Source organism: Triticum dicoccoides, chromosome 7A (genome assembly GCF_002162155.2).
Source record: "Triticum dicoccoides isolate Atlit2015 ecotype Zavitan chromosome 7A, WEW_v2.0, whole genome shotgun sequence".
Taxonomy (NCBI): domain Eukaryota; kingdom Viridiplantae; phylum Streptophyta; class Magnoliopsida; order Poales; family Poaceae; genus Triticum; species Triticum dicoccoides.
In genome coordinates, this window is record NC_041392.1 from 713,623,895 (window position 1) to 713,630,479 (window position 6,585).

Genomic DNA, 6,585 nt, shown 5'->3' on the forward strand with positions numbered 1-6,585 from the left:
AAGATACCCTAACTTAATAGAAAGATGGTCTTTGAAATATTGACATCTAAATATACTTAAGTGGGATTTCGTTTCATTTATTTTATTTGAACAAAAGAATGAGGCAATTGGAATTTAATTAGTTGTCCCATTTATAAAATGATTTTGATTAGGCCGTCGGTCTTCACTTTTAAGAGATAATAGATCTACTACGTACAATATCATATCTACTGAACAGATTCAATCTATTCTTGAAATAGACAACTCGCACACACTCCCTTTCCAAAAAAATATTCAAAACACCAAGCACTACAGTTAGATTTATTACATTTGTTGCTAAAATATCGGGTTTAAGCCCGAAACTGCGTGCGGATGGCCAGTGAGCTAAAACCCCGGAAGAATGGGTTATATTTTCCATAGAACATCATATAATGAAGTAATGAATAGGATAATATATGCAGTAATTTTCATAGAATTGCCGTACCCATGGCCGAGTAGACTTGATCGACGATCGTCACCGTCCAGACTGAGGAGCTATTCGTGATGGGAGCGCTTCCTGGACAAGAAAAGACGCATAAGCGGAAGTAGACACATATGTTATGCTGGTGAGGACGTGGCCGGCGATGGTGATGAGCAGCAGGTGGAGATGAGAGATACTTCGGCCAAGTGCGTGAGTCCACTTCATCATTCACGTACTTCTTTTAACGGATCGTTCATGTACTTAACACTTATTCCTCCCGTCGCATCGCTTCAAATTAAGACAATGAAGGAAAAAATAATGGTAAGTCGAAGTGTATCGTAGTAATGTAAGCATGCATCCTCCTATGCTAGTTACTTTGTTTATTAACCCGAAAACCATAGAACAGTAGTTCTACGGTATATATATTAATTAAACAAAACTATATTACAAGGGTGAAAGGGTAGACTAGAAGGCCTAACCAATGCCAGCTCAAGGAAAAGAGATCATTGATTTACATGTTGCTATCTATCGAGCTTGAAAGCTCTTGAAAATGTTTCTCTTTCACTTTGAATCTAAGCAACTTAAGATCCTGCTTAAGATAGAATCTCCACGCTTGGATCGGCTGCTGCTATGCTCTGAATATCTTTCCATTGTGTTGCGTCCAAATATTCTAACATGCCAACATAACAATCTCAGATGCATTGTTCTTGGGTAGCAAATCCATGGCCAAGTTTATTTCCTCAAACACTGAAGTGCCTCTTTTTTTACCAGGGATAATTGTGTTCCAACACTCCTGTGCAAAATGGCAGTCCCATAGCAGATGCATTGTGGTTCCTTCAACACTTTGACTGCAGTTGGGGCAGAAGGGATTGTCTATATGCATTCCTTTTCTTTTGAGCAGGGTTCTAGTGTTAATTCTGTAGTGAGCTACTAACCAAAGGAAAATTTTGTGCTGAAGCCTGCCTCAGCTATTCCATATTAATTTGAAAAATGGATGCCCATCTTCATCTCCCATTGATCTTTTATACATCTGCATGGGTGAGTATCTATTGGCTGATCCATTACAAATCCACTTATCCTTTCCACTTGGCTCAGGTTGTGGAATGATTTCCTTTAAACCGTTGGATTGTTCAAAAGCAGCAGTTGACATTGGCAAATGAAAATGCATTGTCAGATCTTGAGAAGCATTGAATTTTTGCAGTGAGATTGAATCATCTATAGCAAAAGAGTGCAATTCAGGAAATTTGAGTTGAGGCTTTCCAGCATAGAAAAGTTTGTCCTGAAGAGACTTTGCATGAACTTGACACTTTGAACTCAGCCCAGAGAGCAAGGTGGGCCTTCCACCAGAAAGATCCTTTTAGTTTGTCCAGAGGCAGATTCAGACTGTTATATTTTTCCTAGATGAGTTTGATCCAAGGGATGTCCTCCTTATTTAAGAAATCGTGGACATTTTTCATGAGTAGAGCCTTATTATGTGTACCAATGTCAACAATTCCAGGACCCCCTTGTTTCTTTGGCTTACAAACTTTGGACCATGCAATTAGAGATGTGCCTTTGTCCTCTATTCCAAATTTCCTCCATAGGAAGTTCCTAAGATACTTATTGACTTGCTCAATCACTCTAATTAGCAGAGCCAGGGTGCACATAAAAAATGTTGGGAGTGCTGAGAAGACTGACTTAATTAACATGAATATTCCATCATATGACAGGAGAGTGGAACACCCAATAAGTCTTCTTTCAATTCTCTACATGATTGAGTGGAAGTCTTCTATTCTCAACCTATAGGTGCTCAAAGGGAGCCCCAGGTAGGTGAAAGCAAAGGACCCCAGCTTGCAACCTAAAATGTTCAACAGATGGGATGTTTGAATCTTAGGTACATTAATTGGGACCAACATGGATTTCTCATAGTTCACTTTAAGCCCAGTGAAAGGCAGAGTAATACATTGGATTATTTGTAAGACATATAGCACTTTGGCTGTCACAAAATATGGTAGGGAAAGATGAATCTCCACAAAGCTCAGTATACAAACCTCTCAACCAGATAGCTTCTTTGCACTCCTCAGAAATAGTTGTCATGGATCTAAGACTGATAGTAGAATGGGGGGTAGGTATGAGGAGGCAAGATCCTAGCTATGGAGTAGTTGTGCACACGAGTTTTACGAGTTCAGGCCCTTCTCGGAGGAAGTAACAGCCCTACGTCTCGGTGCCCTGAGGCGGTCGACTGGATTATACGTGAGTGTGTGTTTACAAAAGTGCGAACCCCTGTCCCAAAGGAGGGGGTGGCTTATATAGAGTGCGCCAGGACCCCAGCTCCCCTCCGTTACACAGGGTTCAATGTTCATAAAGGTGGGGCGTTACTGGTAACGTCTACAATAAAGTGTTATAAATGCCCATAATGCTATGGTTTAAGTCTCGACCATTGCAGAGTGGAGGGCTTCTCGTCTTTTGGTGGTCGAGTGTCTTCAAGGTGGTCGAGTGTCTTCAAGGAAGTCGAGTGAACACATCTTCATGGTCGAGTGGATGATATTTTCTCTTCGACTGCTTTTGATTCTTTGTAAAGATGTCCTCGGGGAGGGTATGCTGGACAGGTCCATGACCCTACCCTAGGTACATAGCTTCATCATTAGCCCCCGAATGGATCAGGGTTCGAATGAGGAAGGGGTTGAGAACACTTCCGACACACTCTTTGTGCTATGAATATGCCTTGTCCTGGAACAATGAGTTGAGGAGACGACGTCGACTCCTTTCTCAGTCGCCTTGGTCCATTCTTGGTTGTTGTCGAGTGAACTTTCATGGTTGAATTCCGAATGATGATGTAGAGGGTGTTTGTCTTCAGTCTGACAGGTTGTTCCGCTCTCCGCGGATCTCGCGGGATTCGAATTTTGGGAAGCGCGCCAGACGGGAGGAAACGAGGTCATCGGGACGGATTAGGTAAGTCTCCTTGATCCCCGCGCCACCTTTTTCGCCACGTACTGCGCGCGCGGCTGTTGCGGGATTTGTTTAGATCGCTTGGGTCCACTAGTCAGCCACTCGGCGGAAGGTCTTATAAAAGGTCTCGGGCCAGGCCTCTGCTCCGCACGCCACCATTCTCTCTTCTCTTTCTCCCGATCTCTCCGCCACTCTCGCTTCCGCCTCGTTGCCGGACCTCCACTCGAGCTCGATCTGCCACCATGGGGAAGGATAAGACGGCGGCGCTGGAACGCGCGAAGAAGGCAACCGCGAAGGCGAAGGGCAAGCGGACCAGCCGGGGCGGATCCTCATCGAGGTCCGGCCTGCCGGCGGGCTGGATCCAGGGCGACTGGATCCGCTCGGCAATCACGCAGGACGACCTCGACGATCTGGTGGAGGGGGGATTGATCCCCCACAAGTCGGCTCGGCTCCCGGGGGACGAAACTGAGCCGCAGCCTAGAGAGGGTGAGTGTGTCCTCCTAGCAACCCACGTAGGCCGCGGATTCTCGCTGCCTCCCCACCCTTTCTTCTGGGGTTTTTTGAACTTCTTTGGGGCTCAGCTCCACCATTTCACTCCGAACACCATAGTCTATCTGGCCGCTTTCGTGTCCATGTGCGAAAACTTCTTGGGCTGTCGACCGCACTGGGGGATTTTCAAACACATCTTCACTTGCCGTTCCCAGTCGGTCAAAAAGGCCAAGTCGAGTGACGAGAGGACGCGGGTGATCCAGATGTGTAGTGGTCTGGGGATCCAGATGAGGAGCAAGAGTACTTTCCCAGCGATGATCCTTCCTGACTCGGTCCGGGGCTGGCAGTCGACTTGGTTTTACTGCAAGGATCAGCCAAGCCCTGGCCAGTCGACTGGACTTCCTCCTTTCTCCTTGGCTCGAGTGGAGAAGCCTGCTCCCCTGAAGGTAGTTCCGGAAGAGAAGGCGCAGGTCAAGGAGCTGGTCGAACGGGTCGTCCAGCTTGTCCGCGACGGAGTGACCGGGATGGATCTGCTGGAGGTCTTTCTCGGTCGATGCATCCAACCTCTTCAGGCGTGCGATCATCCGATGTGGATGTACTCTGGGCTCGAAGATACCACTCGGATCCACCAGGAGGAGGTCAGCGAGGATATCTTGGAGAACTGGTTGAGGGGAATCACTGGCAACAAAGACAACCCTCAGGGATCCAGGAGGGTGATTCCATTCGACAACTCACGCGAGCTGGAGCAGGTATATTTATGTTTTATCAAGTATCTTTTCGATTCACCACATGATGTCCCGTTTGTGGTCGACTGAATGTCTTTTGATTGTTATCCTTTCAGGCCCTCATTGAAATGTACTCGATGCCCAACGGAGTGCAGGACCCCGGCGCTGAAGAAGAAGGGAGCAGGGGCGAGAGCAGCGAGGAGCATTCGGAAGCCGAGGAGGACGAGGAGAGCGATGAATCGACCGATGAGGAAGAAGTCGACTCGCCTCCTCGCAGGGAGAGGAGGTCCAAGCACACTCATGACCCGGCACGTGCTTCGGACTTGGTGGCTGCGTGGATCAGGCAATCCTCGAAGCGCCCTAGGATGTCTTCCCCGACACCGACTGAGAAGCCTCCAAAGCAATCCAAGGTCACGCCGCTTCCAGCACCAAAAGTGCCGAAAGCCATCTCTTCCAAACCGCCCAAAGCTTTGCCTCGGATCAAAGTGACCTTTCCTACTATCTCCGGGTAACCATATGACTTGTCCTTTATGTGGATTCAATTAACTGGGTGTAACCGATTGAATGCGGGCCTTTGCAGCACTGCTACATCAGGGACCTCTTCATACCAGTACCGGGACGAGGAAATGGAGGATGCGGTGACCTCTAACCCAGGTATGAACTCTTGCGATTTCGATTCTTGATCCTTTTAGGGTCGAGTGGTTCACTTGGGGTTGAATGTTCTGTCTTGCAGCTCCACCCAACATCATTGACCTTTCGGACGACGACGAAGATGTGGCTCCTAAGCCTAGGAAGAGCAAGAAGGTAACAGCTGGCAGGGTGGCTCAGCAGGAACCAACTGCAACGCCTCCCGTCTGTCAAGCTGAAGATACGGGCAGGGCCGCTGTGACGTTCGCTGCACCCTTGCCGAGTGGGCACCCCACGCGGTCGACCGCGCCTGTGGTTCCTTCAACTATCCAACTCCACACCATGGAGCCTCAAGCAGCTGCACCTGGGTCGTCTGCACATTTTTTCACCAGCTACCCCGTCCCAGACCACTAGTTGGAAGCGGCTGCGGAAGCCATCCGACAGGCTGATATGATGATGGAGCGGGTGAAGATAGTGCACGAGAGCAGTCAGGCTGCCTACGATGCTAGTGCCGCTCTTCGGGCCAACGTCGAGGTGAGTAGACTTTCCGACTGTTTTTGTTCTCGAAAAATCTTCTTCTGCATAATCTCATGTTGTTCGCGTTGAATTAGAGCACCCACTGGGTGTTGCTGACGTTTTTGGTAGTTTCGCTCTTTCACTCGGTCTGGGCGAGTGGGATCAGAACCGGTGGGGGCATGTAACACCCCGGATGTAATTTACCTAATATGTACTCCAACTCTTGCCGTTTCCGGCGCTAAGTTATTTTATTCCCTCGGGTTTGGGTTTTTGTCTCCATGTGTTGTTGTCGTTGTCATGCATCTCATATCATGTCATCATGTGCATTGCATTTGCATACGTGTTTGTCTCATGCATCCGAGCATTTTCCCCGTTGTCCGTTTTGCATTCCGGCGCTCCTATCTCTTCCGGTGGTCCTTTCTACCTTCCTTTCGTGTGTGGGGGTTAAACATTTCCGGATTGGGCCAAGACTTGCCAAGCGACCTTGGTTTACTACCGGTAGACCGCCTGTCAAGTTTCGTAGCATTTGGACTTCGTTTGATGCTCCAACGGTTAACCGAGGGACCGAAAAGGCCTCATGTGTGTTGCAGCCCAACACCCCTCCAATTTGGCACAAAACCCACTAAAACCCTCTCCATCATCTAGACCGTTCGATCATGATCGCGTGGCCGAAAACCGCACCTCATTTGGACACTCCTAGCTCCCTCTATGCCTATAAATATCACCTCCGAAATTCCGGATCTCCTTCGTCCCCAAACCCTAAAAATCGTGCCGCCGCCACCGGACACGTCCGGCCACCGCCGGACAAAGCCGTCGCCGCGCCCGCAGCGAATCACCGCGCGCCACGTGGCTCCGCCAGCC